General features: G+C 37.2%; 1 non-coding gene across 1 annotated transcript; it reads left to right on the forward strand.

Annotated features, from left to right (window-relative positions):
- The first annotated feature begins 2,187 nt into the window (after positions 1 to 2,187).
- On the forward strand, positions 2,188 to 2,298 carry LOC140876888 (small nucleolar RNA R71). The gene has a single exon (XR_012149118.1). It is a non-coding gene; the product is annotated as a small nucleolar RNA R71 (small nucleolar RNA).
- Positions 2,299 to 14,651: the final 12,353 nt, after the last annotated feature.

Genomic DNA, 14,651 nt, shown 5'->3' on the forward strand with positions numbered 1-14,651 from the left:
AATCAAGAAAATAATCGCAATGGAGACCCACCTCCAATCTCCAAACCACCGCCTGGATTTAGTTTCACATATGAAACTTTGACAGCCTTAATGGAAGGAAAAGCCACACGCGTAGCGACTGAAGCGGTCGCTCAGTTCGCGGCATCCCGTCAATGCCGAAGCAGCGACAAGAGAGCTCATAAAATAGGGTCATCATCTCGTGACCCTAATAAAAAAGACCCAAAGAAAACTAAGTCTAAAGTGAAAGACAAAGATCTTGAGGGGACCAATAAAAATACTACTCATAAAGAGGGTGAAACAAGTGCTCACACAGTTCACGACGTCTCTGACGAAAACAAAACCACTAATCCAACACGTGGAGATGGACCTCACACATATGTAACTGGAGAAAATTCGTCAACAATCTTGCCTGTACGTCGGAGCCCGTTCACTAACGTCATTCTATCTGAAGCATTACCCAAGGGAGTCAAAATTCTCAGCCTACCTGAGTTCGATGGAATTAGTGATCCTCAAGATCATATTGAAAAATTCTACGTTAAAGCAGATTTGTATGACATCACAAATGCAGCTTATTACAAGATATTTTGAACAACGTTATCAGGACAGGCTCTCACATTGTTCAATAAGCTGTCATCCGAATTCATCACCAACTTGGAGAAACACATCCAGCGCTTCATCCAACAGTTTTCAATTAACAAGAAACACCCGAAAACAGCAGCATACTTATTCACAATTCTTCAAAAAGAAGGTGAAAGTTTGCGATACTATGTTAAGAGATTTACTCTCGCTGTTCATGAAGTCCCACACGTGAACCATGATATGTTATCTGGAATATTGTAGCAGAACTTGCGTCCAGAAAGGTTCAAAGAATCTATAGCAGGAAAATCCCCCAACACCTTGGAGGAGCTTTTGTCTAGAGATGAAAAATACATCCGCATCGAGGAAACTGATAAGTTGCACACCTTGGAAAAAAGAAAACGAAACGAAGAATACAATGAAATATAACGCAAGACAGAGAGACATGTAAATCTAAAGAAACTCACTCATAGAGCAAACACCTGCAAGCTAAAATAAATTGCGTGTCGCTACTTTATTTGCTCTACAGATCAAAACTTTTATTTAATTCTTTTCTATTTTAAGTTTCATAATAAACTTACGTTTATTTGTTTAATTTTCTATTTAATAAATATATAGGAAGGAATCCAGCTCCATCAACGAATGCTTAACGCATACGTCACGACCCATGCAATCATTAAGTCTACTCATCCATCAGAGGCTTGGCTAGCCCTGTAGGACTACCTAAGCCACGATGCTGTAAGAGGTCACAACGACAAAAATACAGTCCCGGGATACCTCACCATCTAACAACTAGAGTGGGTTGAGGACTTCCCTATGAGACAAAATCTTAGGAACTTGATCCACTCCTAAGTACTCCATGTTAGCACTACGTTATTTCTCTTAGAGCACAACAAAAAATCATAGTGACTATAAATAATTCACAAAGTCATAATGACTATAAACAATTCAAAAAAATCATAGTGACTATAAATAATTCACAAAGTCATAGTGACTATAAACAAATCAGAAAAAGTCGTAGCGACTATAAATAATTCATGAAGTCATAGCGACTATAAAAAATTTTCAGAAGAAGTCATAGCGACTATAAAAAATTTTCAGAAAAATTCATAGCAACTATAAAAAAAAAATTTCAGAAGAAGTTTTAGAGATTATAAAAAATTTTCAGGAAAAGTCATAACGACTATAAATAATTAATCAAGTCATAGCGACTATAAAAAAAAAAATTTCAAAAGAAGTCATAGCGACTATAAAAAAATTTCAGAAAAAGTCATAGCGACTATAAATAATTTATCAAGTCATGATGACTATAAAAATTCATGAAGTCATAGTGACTATAAAAAAAATTTAGAAGAAATCATAGCGACTATAAAATTTTTTTCAGAAGAAGTCATATCGACTATAAAAAATTTATCAAATCATAATGACTGTTACAAAATTCATCATGTCATGATAACCATAAAAAATTCACCAAGTCCTAATGACTCCAAATATTCCTTAGCTTCATTTGGGTTTTTATCTTCAAAAATTCCATTACACATGAATTCTATCATTTGCCTATCTTTCGGTATTAAACCTTCATAAAAGTGAGAAACTATCCTCCATATTTCAAAACCATGATGTGGGCATGTATTAAGTAACTCTTTATATCTATCCCAACATTGATAAAATATTTCCCCTTGTTTTTGAGAAAAAGTTGTAATTTGTCTTTTAAAAGAGTTTGTTCTATGGGAAGGAAAAACTTTTTTAGAAATTGTTGTTGCATTTCTTCCCATGATCTTATTGAACTTGATCTCAAATTTTGCAACCATGTTTTAGCTTTATCTTTTAAAGAAAAAGGGAAAAGCTTTAATCGAACAATATCCATGCTACAATTTTGATCATTATAAGTGTTGCAAACCTCCTCAAATTCTCTTAAATGCAAATATGGATTTTCGGAATCTAAGCCATAAAAATTTGGTAAAAGTTGAATGATTTGAGGTTTAAAATTGAAATTAGATGCATCAGGAGGAAAACCTAAACAAGATGGTGTACTAGTTCTTATTGGATTCATATGGTGCCTAAGTGTTCTTGGTTGTTCATGTTCTTGATTATTATTATTATCATCTTGATTATTAGAATTATCTTTCATGTTTAAAATATTTTCCGATACTCGAACAAGTCTACTACTTTGTTTACGACTCCAAACAATCATACAATTAAAAACAACATAATATTTACATAAATAACATAAATAACAAAAATTAAACTTAATTTATACCTCCCCGGCAACGGCGCCAAAAACTTGCTACAACTTAAATTGTAATTCACTCAAGTGTAGGTTGTCTGCAAGTAATATACTCGTGAGTACGAGATCTATCCACGGAGAGGATGTTGTAAGTTTAATTTTAACAATGATATATTATAGATGAAAATATTATTATAAAACTTCAAATACACAAATTATAAAATTGTCAAAGCTTCAAAGATTCATTGTTGGTTTATTTAAGATTGCTTAACAAAAATAAATAAAAGAAACTAAAATAAAAATAAACATAAAAGAACAATTAAATATTTAAACAAGTATATCATATAATATAGTTCCCACTATATTAATATCAGATTAAACGATATTTAATACATGCTACCCATAATATATATATAGATTCATAAATATAAACATAAAAGAAAAATTAAATATTTAAACAAGTATATCATATAATATAATTCCCTCTATATTAATATCAGATTAACCGATATTTAATACATGGTACCTATAATATATATATAAATGCATAAATATAAATTGACATAAAAGTAAATGTTAGATCAAATCACAATATATTATTTAGAACAACCGGCAGAGCCACGCTATTGTCTAAATAAAATATATGGTTTTCCATCGCCGCCGCCTTCTCCATCTCGTGGATCCACCGACGCCGTCACCTGCAACTCCTCCTAAATCGGCAGCCACCAGAAGCCCTAGCTGTCGTGCGTCCCTCGCCCTATGTCTCAAATCCATGCCGCCGTCCCTCATCTTTGTCTCAGATCTTCCATCGACGAGCCGCCGCCTCCTCCTCCTTCACTCTTCTCACGCCTACGCGCCACCTCGTTCTTGTCCACAGACTCTCGCCATTGCCGCCTCTGCCACCTTATCTCATCGGCCGGTGAAGAGACAAAAATCAATGGAGATAGTGGAGAGATTGGTAGATGGGGGGATATACACATATTTACATAAATACACGCAATATACTTGCATACCAAATTCAATTCACGTTGAAAATACGGAAAAGAAAGAGAATATTTGCTACCAAATTTAAAAGCTACGTAATGACTAATGAGACAAATCTTGGTACCTGCCATATAAATAAATTGGACTGCATCTTCTATATTTATTTTTTGGACGTGATTATGCTAACACTGCAATAAAAAAAATTCAGAAATAATATTAAGTTAGTAAATTGTGATGAAAACACTACGGTGTTGAATTTATAATGCTAATTTAGCCAGAGTTCTACTACAATTATTATTCTACTGAGTTTCTACAATTATTATTCTAGCAGGACTTTGATTCCTATCCACTTACACTATAATCTTACTGCAATTCTACGATCATTATTCAGACAGGACTGTGAATCCAACAATTTTCAATTCAACTAGGACTTTGCTTCCTACTATCTATAATTCAATTGCAACACATTTCTACTACGAATAATCCATAACGGTATCTCCAATTTTTTTCCTCTCGGTCATCTCGAAGCACATGACCCGCCCAAGAGTGGGGATTTTATGATGGGTTATGACCCAAATTTATTATCTCTACATGTCTACTGACAGACTACTCAAAAAAACTCTTACTCTTGATCATCTCTACTAAACAAGACATGCTCGAGAGATGGGGGCTTATGATGGGTTATAACCCAATTTGATTTTCTCCCGGTCCAAGCCCAATGACTAAATCCATTTGGGTCTCATATTATTTATTTGGACACTTTATCTGAAACGAATCGAACCTACTACTACTAATTTTTTTATTATTATTATTAACAAATAAGTAACTAAATATTTAATATAAAATATATATATAAATCATGCATCTATAAATAAATAAATAACTAACTAAATACTTAATATAATATATATTTAAAACGTGCGTGTGTGTGTATATATATATATATATATTAAATAATTAATTTCTGAAACATTTATAAACATAAAGAAATTTCCATAAAAATGTTCTAACTAAAATCCATAATAATTTGCATGCAAATAAAATAAGTACCAATCCATACATCAAAATATCATCACCAACCTCTCATAAAACCCTCACATAAAAATCCATAAACTCATGAATAAATCATAAAATATGTGCGAAAAACGTAATAATATTAAAACCACTGAAAACATAAACTTGAGCGTAGGTCACGGGCTAGCCGGTCGCCGGGAGCTCATACGTCTTCATCGCCAGTCTAGGCAACATTCTCTTGATCTATTTCTTGCTCACCTGCACCATTTAAGTCTAATGAGACTAAAAGCTTAACACGTTCTATCTCATAATAACAACATGCTAAAAATTTATGCAACATATTATACATGCAAAATACATAATAAATAATATATATACATGCATGTCCTTAAAATTCATAATTCATGATAATCACATAAGCATATCATACATATTCTTAACATAACACATTCTTCATGCATCATATTTAGGGCATATCATAATTTAAAAACTCTGAAGGTTATATCTATGTCGTGTGACGTGTCATGTCGATTGATCAATCTAAAACCAGCGTACGTGGCGGTGGGATCTCCATCTCTTGGCCCCTTCACCAGGCTGACCCCGGATCCGTAGGCAATCATAATCATAATCATATGGTGTGAGACCTCGGTTCTAAACAACTAATCTCGGATTAAACAACAAATAATCAAACCAGAACCCAAGATTAAAAGCAAGTCAAAAGTTTTTTTTTTAAAGGAACGCCTCGCGCCTGGCGCGAGATAGTTATCTCGCGCGCGCGCGAGCTTTGCACCTCGCTGGGGAATTGATCATGAGTATGGCTGGGCCGGCCCAGAGAGGGTTATCAGAGCGCAGAGGCCCAGTCCATTACATATGGAAAGGCAATCGGGCCCCAGTATCCCGACCCACAGTCCCATGTCATATGAAAAGATCTTCGGGCCTAGGCATCCCATCTCCAATCCCGTAGGTTGTCACCCACCCACTTCAACTCCTTTAAAATATTTTTCATGCCCAGCATCACACATATACATAAATCATCATGCACATACATAAAATTTTTCATGATCTTATTTTCATAAAAATAAAAATATTGCTTGTAAATATATATTTAATTATTTTATTAATATAAATATAAAAATAATATTTTTTTTCATACTTAAAATATTCATGCAATAATTAAATATATATTTACGGAACATGCATATTTTTCATGGATTGGTTCAGGCTGCTGACTTCTTAGACTTAGGCCCATAAATTTCAAGACTGACCCAATAACTCAACTTAAGCCCATTAACTTAAATTTAGCCCAAATAATTTATTTAAGCACATTAGTACATCCCCGGCCCATTAGTGAACCCAAGCCCATTAATCACCTAGACTGGCCCAATGGGCCCAATTTACCAAAAACTGGCTCAATAACTTTCATGGGCCCTGAGCCCATAAAAATTATTCGACTTACTTAAATAATTATTTAAGTCCAATTAAATAAAACTCATGTAGCCCATTTATTTAATCAACTTAGACTTAAGCCCATTTAAACACTTAAGCTAATAATTAACTTAAAAATAAATTTCCCGAGCCCAACTAACACAATCTGTACCCGGACTCAACAAACTTGACCGTGACATTTTAGACCCGACCCGGACCCTAAAACCCAATCCCGGCCCACCTAAACACAAGACACAACCCTAGCCTTCTTTTCCCTAAGCCCAACTCGCGGCAGCCTTGTTCGGCTTCCAAAAATCTGATTGTACCGCCTTCTCCGACCACCTTTAGCCGTCAAACCACTGCCCTTACTTAGAAAACATCTAGATGGTTCTAACACAACAAATTTGACCTCAAACCGAGCCCTGTACAAGGAGAACGAACCAAAACAATCTATCCCTAGTTCCTGCTCACGTGCAGAATGCGAGCCACCACTTCAGGCCATTCGGCCGCCCATCCCCGGACACCACCGGCTGGATACCCACCTGGAATACCTTCCTATCGGTCTTGCAATTCTAACCCAACTGAAACCAAGCCTAAACTCGCCCTGTGGACCAAGAACGAGCCATTTTTATGAAACTGCTCAATCTGAGATCGGTTGTGCATCAGAAGAAAAAGGCTTCGTTTCCAGCCTGTTAAACCCATAAAACCCGACCAAGCTCGACCCTAGGGACCCTAACACACCCACTTAGCCATGCACCAGCAGCCTTGACCGAACCATGTCAAAAAAATGAGAAAAATGCGAGAAAGCATGGAAAAGAACGTATACGGTTCAACATGGTTGCATATTCTTCATAAAAATCAAACACACATGCAATATCAAAGGATTTCATGTAAGATCAGAATATTATGAACTAAATGATGGCCAAGAAGAGAATTCAAACGTGCCTTGAATGATTTTCGAAGCAAAAAATGTGAATATGACGCGTACGGCGATCACCGGGACGAACAGCCTTCAAAACTTCGATTAAATCTTCAAAGTGCTCGTGTGTGCTGTGAGTTTTCTGCTGAAAACGTGAGAATGAAGATGGGGTAGATGGAGGCTAGGGGGATAATTCCTAAATATATTCCTCTAGTTTCGTTATCGAGCCAATTATATTCCTTTTGTTTTTCGTAACCTGAAAATATCCCTTATCAATTAAAAAGTGTCTCGAACATGTTCTTGAAACTAAATAATATCTATTCTGCCCTTTATTTCCCAACATTATTAAAATTATGCATAAGCCCATCATGCTTCCGTAAGATTAATTAAAATTAAATACCTCTTTGACCATAGTGTCGTCGGATCATACCTGTCGAATTTTACAAAGTGCTCCTCACACTCAACCACGCAGTCGCAACAGATGGTTCTGCATAAGCTCCTTCAACGACACCCAGCACAGCCTTAATTCGTTTTCTACCTTAAGGCGTATGGTATATAAAATTAATTATAAAATATAAGCATGGATGAACAAGAGACTTAGGAAATTTATTCAGACAACATATTATTACATAAATCAACCTCCTTTGAAGAGGAGGAGATAACTAGTTTAGCTACTCATAGTAGTCTTGTTCTTGAAATAAATAAAACAGAAATTTAACACAAACTTAGAAAGAGCAATATTAAAATAGATTTTATTTCGTAAGAAAACTGAAGGGAATGATCGATGTCTTCAGCTTCCTCAAAATCCTATATTTATAGCCGAAGTTCCACTCATTTCACCGAGAAACTTCAAGGAATTTTACAGTTATCTTGAATTATTTATGTCATTATTGATGGCATCTTTTGCTAGTGGGAGAGTCACATGCCCAATGGCATCTTTTACTAGTAGAGGAGTCACATGCTTGACTTTTTCTTTTGGATTTATTCTCCTCACATGCCTTCTTTATTGTTGTCGGGGCATCTTTTGCTTTTGCAGTGGGCCCCTGGGAAAACGTGGTTTTGGTGGTCCCTCTCCACCTTTGCTTGTCTCGAAAAAATCTTTTCGATCCGTTCGGGGTTTGAAGGTATTTTCGAATTCTGGCTCCTTTTGGTTTGGACATTCTGGGCAGATATTTTCTGACCATCTTCCGATATGAGACATGTTACAAAATTTCGACGAGTTTAACTCCCCGTCAGCTTGTTGTTCCACAAAAAGTTCCTCTTCTTTTCGAAGAGTTCTTCCGCAAAAGCCGTAGTTTTTCCTGTCATTGTGTTTAACAGGAATGATCCGTTCACAGAATTTTGATAAAATTTGAACGGAAATTTGACCTTATCCATCTCGGTGAGACAAACCCAAATACCCCATGCCCTTTTGGATGAAATTTCATTTTCTCCAAAAGTGGACACCAATGGTATTTCTTCAGATATAGGATCCTTGATAAATCTTTGATTATTCATGTCAGGTCTCCTTCGCTTGATGAAATGAAAGGGCTCGTGTGATACTTTCCCTGTTGGTTCTGGAGTTGCACTAAAGAAGTATAACTCGAGCACATCTCCTCTGGACAAATGATCATTATTTGCCTATATTTCTTGGATTGCTTCCTGAATCCATTTTGGTAGTTGTGATATTTCCTGGAAGCCTGGTGAAGTTGTATAAACTGAGGCTAGAGCCCCAAATTTATACCATAGTTTTACATCCTTAGGATTGACATTGTGTTTTATCCAAACCCTTGGATATATTCCTGCAACATCAACCCGGCAAGTGATCGGGTTGATTTCACTTCTTGTGCTTAATTTCTTCCATCTTTGTTGATAAACCTGAAATGGAGAAATGACAGCTGGGTTAGTATCGATCTTAGATTTGCCCTTGTCAGTGTGGGGCCTAAGATTGATCTCTTCCTCTTTTACCTCAGAGGCGGAGGGTTGACTTGATGAGTTATCATTATCAAATGTTGCTTTATCTAGATCATGAAAAGCTGATGATAGATTAGCGCTTGTTTCTTGAGTATTAAAATCCTCAACATATTGTTTTATAACCGATGGCTCTATTTCTTGTTCTTGTAAAACCAATGGTTTTAACATTTCTTGTTTTTGAGAAACCAGTGGTTTTTCTATGGCACGCATAATTGGCCCTTGAATAGCAGCCCATAGTTGAGTTTGAGCTTGCATACATCCTGTGATTCGATTGGATACTTTGATCCGATCAGCTTGTTGTAACCTGCCTGTCATATCGGCACTTAGGACAAGCTGGTTGAACTCGGTTTGAAGCAGCCCAAGGTGTTCCCTGAGATGCCTCTGCATTTTCATGATGGAATCTAGGTCACTTCCTTCCATCTCTTGTTAAGAAATCTGCAAGAATATTTTCATGAGATTTAATAATAACAATATCAAAAATATAATTTTGACATAAAGCTTGCCATCTTAATAACCTAGCTTTCTCATGTTTAGATTCAATCTTATTCCTTAGGAAAGCTTTTACCTGAGTGTTATCAACCTTCAAAGTGAATTTTTTAGCAAGTAAAAATAAAGGCCATTTTTCGAAAGTCCTTTTAACTGCATAAAATTCCTTCTCGTTGATATGCCATCTGATAGCTTCAGATTCTGAAAAAAGACCGCTACAATATCTGCATGGTATTTCTCCATCCGGAGTGATCTTAGTAAGCACTGCTGCCCACCATTCATCACTAGCATCCGTAAATAACACCAGATCATCTTCATCCACGGGTATAGCCATTTTTGGGAGATTCTTACATATCTCCTTTAATTGGTTCACTCCTTTAGTATGGTCATCGATCCATATAAACCTTGCATCCTTTTTTAACAAAAGGCTGAACACCTTTCTGTACATTGCCAGATTTTTTATGAACATCCCTGCAAAATTAACTAATCCTAGAAAACTTTGGAGTTGTTTTACATCTTTGAGTTTATCTAGAAAATTCTTTACCTTTTCCACAGTATGGGGTTGTAGAATTATTCTAGTTTCATCAATCTCAATCCCAAGGAATTCAATTTTCCTTGTTGCTAAGACTGCTTTCTTTTCAGATAAAACCAGTCCTTCTTGTTTACAAATTTTAGAGAAAATCTCTAAATGTTTAACATGTTCATCTATGTTTTTGGATGCTATAAGAATATCATCAATATAAACAAACATGAAGTTTAAATAATCTTTAAAAAGATTATCCATTTTTCTTTGAAATATTTGGGGTGCATTAGCTAATCCCATAGGCATAACTTCCCAGATATAATGTCCTTGTGGTGTAGAGAAGGCTGTGAATTTCTTACTGCCTTCTTCCATTCGAATCTGGTAAAATCCAGACTTACAATCAAATTTTGAGAAGACTTTAGCATTTCGTACACAACTAATTAGATGTTCTCTACTGGGTATGAAGTACCCATCAAACTCCAGGATTTTATTAATACATTGGTAGTTAATAACTTACCTGAGTTTCTCTCTTTTTATTTCACCATGATTTCTAACCAGAAAACCTGGGCTGCTATATGGTGAAACTCCTTTTTTGATTAGACCAAGGTTCAAATGTTCCTTGATAATCATTCTCATATCCCTTTGATATGTTATGTTCATTGGGATAGGCTTATATCTGACGAATTCATACTCTTTGCCTTCCTTTAGAGTAAGACTGGCTTTGAGTTGATTTCTATCCCACCATGCCAAAGGATGCTCATTGTAACTTTCTTTGAGCCTCTTTTTGACATCTTCAAGAGATACCTTATTTTCTAACTCTATATCTCTGTGATTTAGAGTTACTTTGAGAAGCTCCATATCTTCTGTTTGGAGTTCTTGTTCTGTCGTTATTTTCAACATGGTTTATCCAAACCTTCTTGGATATTTCATTTTTGGGTGAAAAATTTGTCCTTTATCACCACGCTGGCTGTGAAATATTATCGGCAATTGTCGATAAAAAGCAACCTTGAGTCGTTGAACGATAATTTTATGATCACAAATTGTAGTGAACATAAGTCTTCTTGACTCGTTGTCTTGTGTGTACTTCTTAACCATTTGTAAGAAGTTATTTCCTAACAGGATGTCTGCTCCTGTATCATGGAAATAGATTGGTGGTGTTTTTACCTTGTACCAGGGTGTTTGACCTGCTCCTCCCATAAGGATCTCTTCTTGTTTTATTCCTTTGCAAAGAATTAAAATTCTTCGAGAGAAATCTCGTCCAGCAATTTTTGGCAATTCTTCTTCACATTCTTCAGGGAAGACTTCCCTTTTTGCTGTACAAATTTCTGCTCCCGAGTCAATATAAGCTGCAAAGTATTCAGCCTTATATTGTTCATACAACATACCAATCGGAATGTATATGGAGAAAGGACTTGTCGTCATTTTTTAAAGGGATTACTAAATTTCCCCGCCATTTTTAACAGACTATGTTGTACCTTAGTAATCCGATTAAGACTATTCACTTTTAGTTTTCCTAAGGTTTCAGAAGGTAGAGTATGGTTACTCCTTTCTACTTCCTCAATGCGTTCTAGTAAATCATGTTCATGACTTACTAATTTCAACAATTGCTTCTTCCTCTGTTTGTGAACTGTAGTGACCCTTACCCGGATCACCTACTAAATAGAACTTAGGCATGCAATTAACTTAATCAAAATAGTAATCAGAATTAAGCTGCGGAAACCATAGACATTATACAATCCCAAGGCAAGAAATCTGTAAAAATCTAATTAGATTATAAAACCATATCTAAAAGCTGTATCAATCCGATAACAACAGAAATAAAAACCTAAGCGAAGCTCCAGCTGACCAACCGCTTCCTAGCCCCTCCTGGAACCACCCGCCTCATCCAATCGCAAACCTGCCCCATGGAATAGGGTGTCCAGAAACACAAAGTACGAGACGTGAGCATAAGATGCTCAGTACGAGAGTATGAGTATACATGCATGTAAAGTGAACTCCCTATAACTCGAGGTCAAAGATCAGATAATAGAGACAGACTGGGTCCTGGTATGTAACACGCTGTGCCGTCGCTTCAGGAGGTGGCTCCCATACCAATATACCAGTGGATATGCCGAACCCAAATCGATGGAAGTCCATCCACTAACAGGATAGGGTACAACCCTACTAATATACATCTCGAAGGAGATAGCTCAATATGCAGATGAATGCAGCATAAATCAATGACATATAAATCATGCAGTCACATAATACATGCATACTCAGTCAGGATATCTCGAACAGTACTATCGTACCTAACACCGAAGTCTGAACTAAGCTGGAAGAAGACAACCCCTAGCTGCCTTAGGTTCAAGTCCCGACCCGACCTAGTCTCAAGAATGACCCGACCTGACCTCTCCCTTCAAGCCCGACCTGAACTGCTCCTGGTCAAGCCCGACCTGAACTGCTCCTGGTCAAGCCCCGAGCTACTCCTTCCCGAACTCCCGAGCTACTCTTTCCCGAACTCCCGAGCTACTCTTTTCCGAGCTCCCGAGCTACTATTTGATCCGAGTAGAACTAAGAAGTGAGATGAAATGGTGTGAAAATGACCGAAACCTCAACTCCTAGTTATAGAGGATGAGCTGGGACAGGTGTCAATCGAGTACATGACATCTAGCAGGACACTAATCGTGTTTTAGCTCCAACCACGTGTCCATTCCCGACCTGAATACCACGTGTTCTTCCAATGACCAAACACTACCCTGGCCTTGCACATCACTTTCTTGAGCACCCTAAGTCCCGACCCGAGCTAAGCACAAACACATGCCCGAGCCCTATCTCCAAGCCCGAGCCCTTGCTCTATGCCCGAGCTCTAGCTCAATGCCCGAGCTCTTGGTCAATACCCGAGCTATTGTTGAACAACCATGACCGACCCGAGCTACTCATGACCAACCCGAGCTACTCATGTCATGTGTTCTTGATCTTAACTTGTTCTCTTGTTAATAAAATATAATTAACAATTTAATCTTGTAAATTGGAACTGGGCTACTACATTCTCCCCCACTTAAGATATTTCATTCTCGAAATAAGATCTTAAGTACTGAATGTAAAACAAGATACAAACGTTCCTTTATTCAAACTAAAAATTTTACAAGATAAAACTGAATACAATAGAATCAAATCAACTCAGGATGTTCTGAACGCATCCTGCTCTCAAGTTCCCAAGTGGCTTCTTTAGTGCCTCGACGCTGCCACTGAACTAAAACAAGAGGTATGATTTTATTAAGCAAGACCTTATCCTTATGATCCATGATACGAATAGGTCTCTCCACATAAGTCAAATCGGTATCCATCTGAACCTCAGACGGTTGCAAAATGTGAGATTGATCCGCCACATACCGTCGCAACAAAGATACGTGGAACACATCGTGGATACTAGACAGATACGGTGGCAAGGATATACGATAAGCCAAATCTCCAATGCTCTCCAAAATCTCAAACGGATCGATAAATCTGGGAGACAACTTGCCCTTAAGACCAAATCTGAGAATTCAGCGGAAAGGTGACACTCTCAGAAATACTTTATCCCCAACATCGAACTGCAAAGGCCTACGCTTGGTATTAGCATAGCTGGCCTGACGATCCTGTGCAGTCTTAATCCATTTCTTGATCTGATCAACAACATCTGCTGCCTGTTGGACTAACTCTGGTCCCTCAGCCTGTCTCTCCCCCACTTCTTCCTAGAAGAGTGGAGTACGACAACATTGCCCGTATAACACCTCAAAAGGTACCATATCAATACTAATATGATAGTTGTTGTTGTACACGAACTCAATCAAAGGCAAATGATCCTGCCAAGCTGAACCAAAGTCCATAGTACAGGCTCGAAGCATATCCTCCAAAGTACGGATAGTGCGCTCTGACTGACCATCTGTCTCCGGGTGATAAGCAGTACTCAAACTGAGAGTAGTACACATCACTCTCTGAACACTCTCGGCTATAGGCAATGAAATGTGCTGACTTGGTGAGTCGGTCTACCACCACCGAGATAGCATCACAGTTCCTCGAGGTCATTGGCAAATGGGTCACAAAATTCATCGTGATCAACTCCCATTTTCACTCAGGAATAGGCAGACTGTGAAGAAAACCTCCAGTTCGTCGGTTTTTTGCCTTGACCTGCTGATAAACCAAGCATCTCAAAACATACTGATACACACTGCGTTTCATTCCTCTTAGGCAAAGTCCTAAAACCAATACAACCTAGCAAAAACCCCTGAATCGATCTCATCGAATCAGACTTATCAATGCATATCCATTAGACATCCTGAAAAATCAGTGACAATAATCTCGCTGGATCTGATAACCTTAGATCTCAGCTGCTGTCCTTTTTCCATGCCTAAACACTTGATGTTATCCTGTTAGTATTCATTAAAATTCAAACGCTTGCTAGATCAATTTTTGACACTGAAGTCCCAGAATTACTGCAAATCATTCCTGAGAACTGAATATCTGAGTACTCTACTCATCTTTTCAGTCTATCAAAAAGTGAATAATTCTAATCATTCTTT

Source organism: Henckelia pumila, chromosome 1 (genome assembly GCF_033568475.1).
Source record: "Henckelia pumila isolate YLH828 chromosome 1, ASM3356847v2, whole genome shotgun sequence".
Classification (NCBI taxonomy): domain Eukaryota; kingdom Viridiplantae; phylum Streptophyta; class Magnoliopsida; order Lamiales; family Gesneriaceae; genus Henckelia; species Henckelia pumila.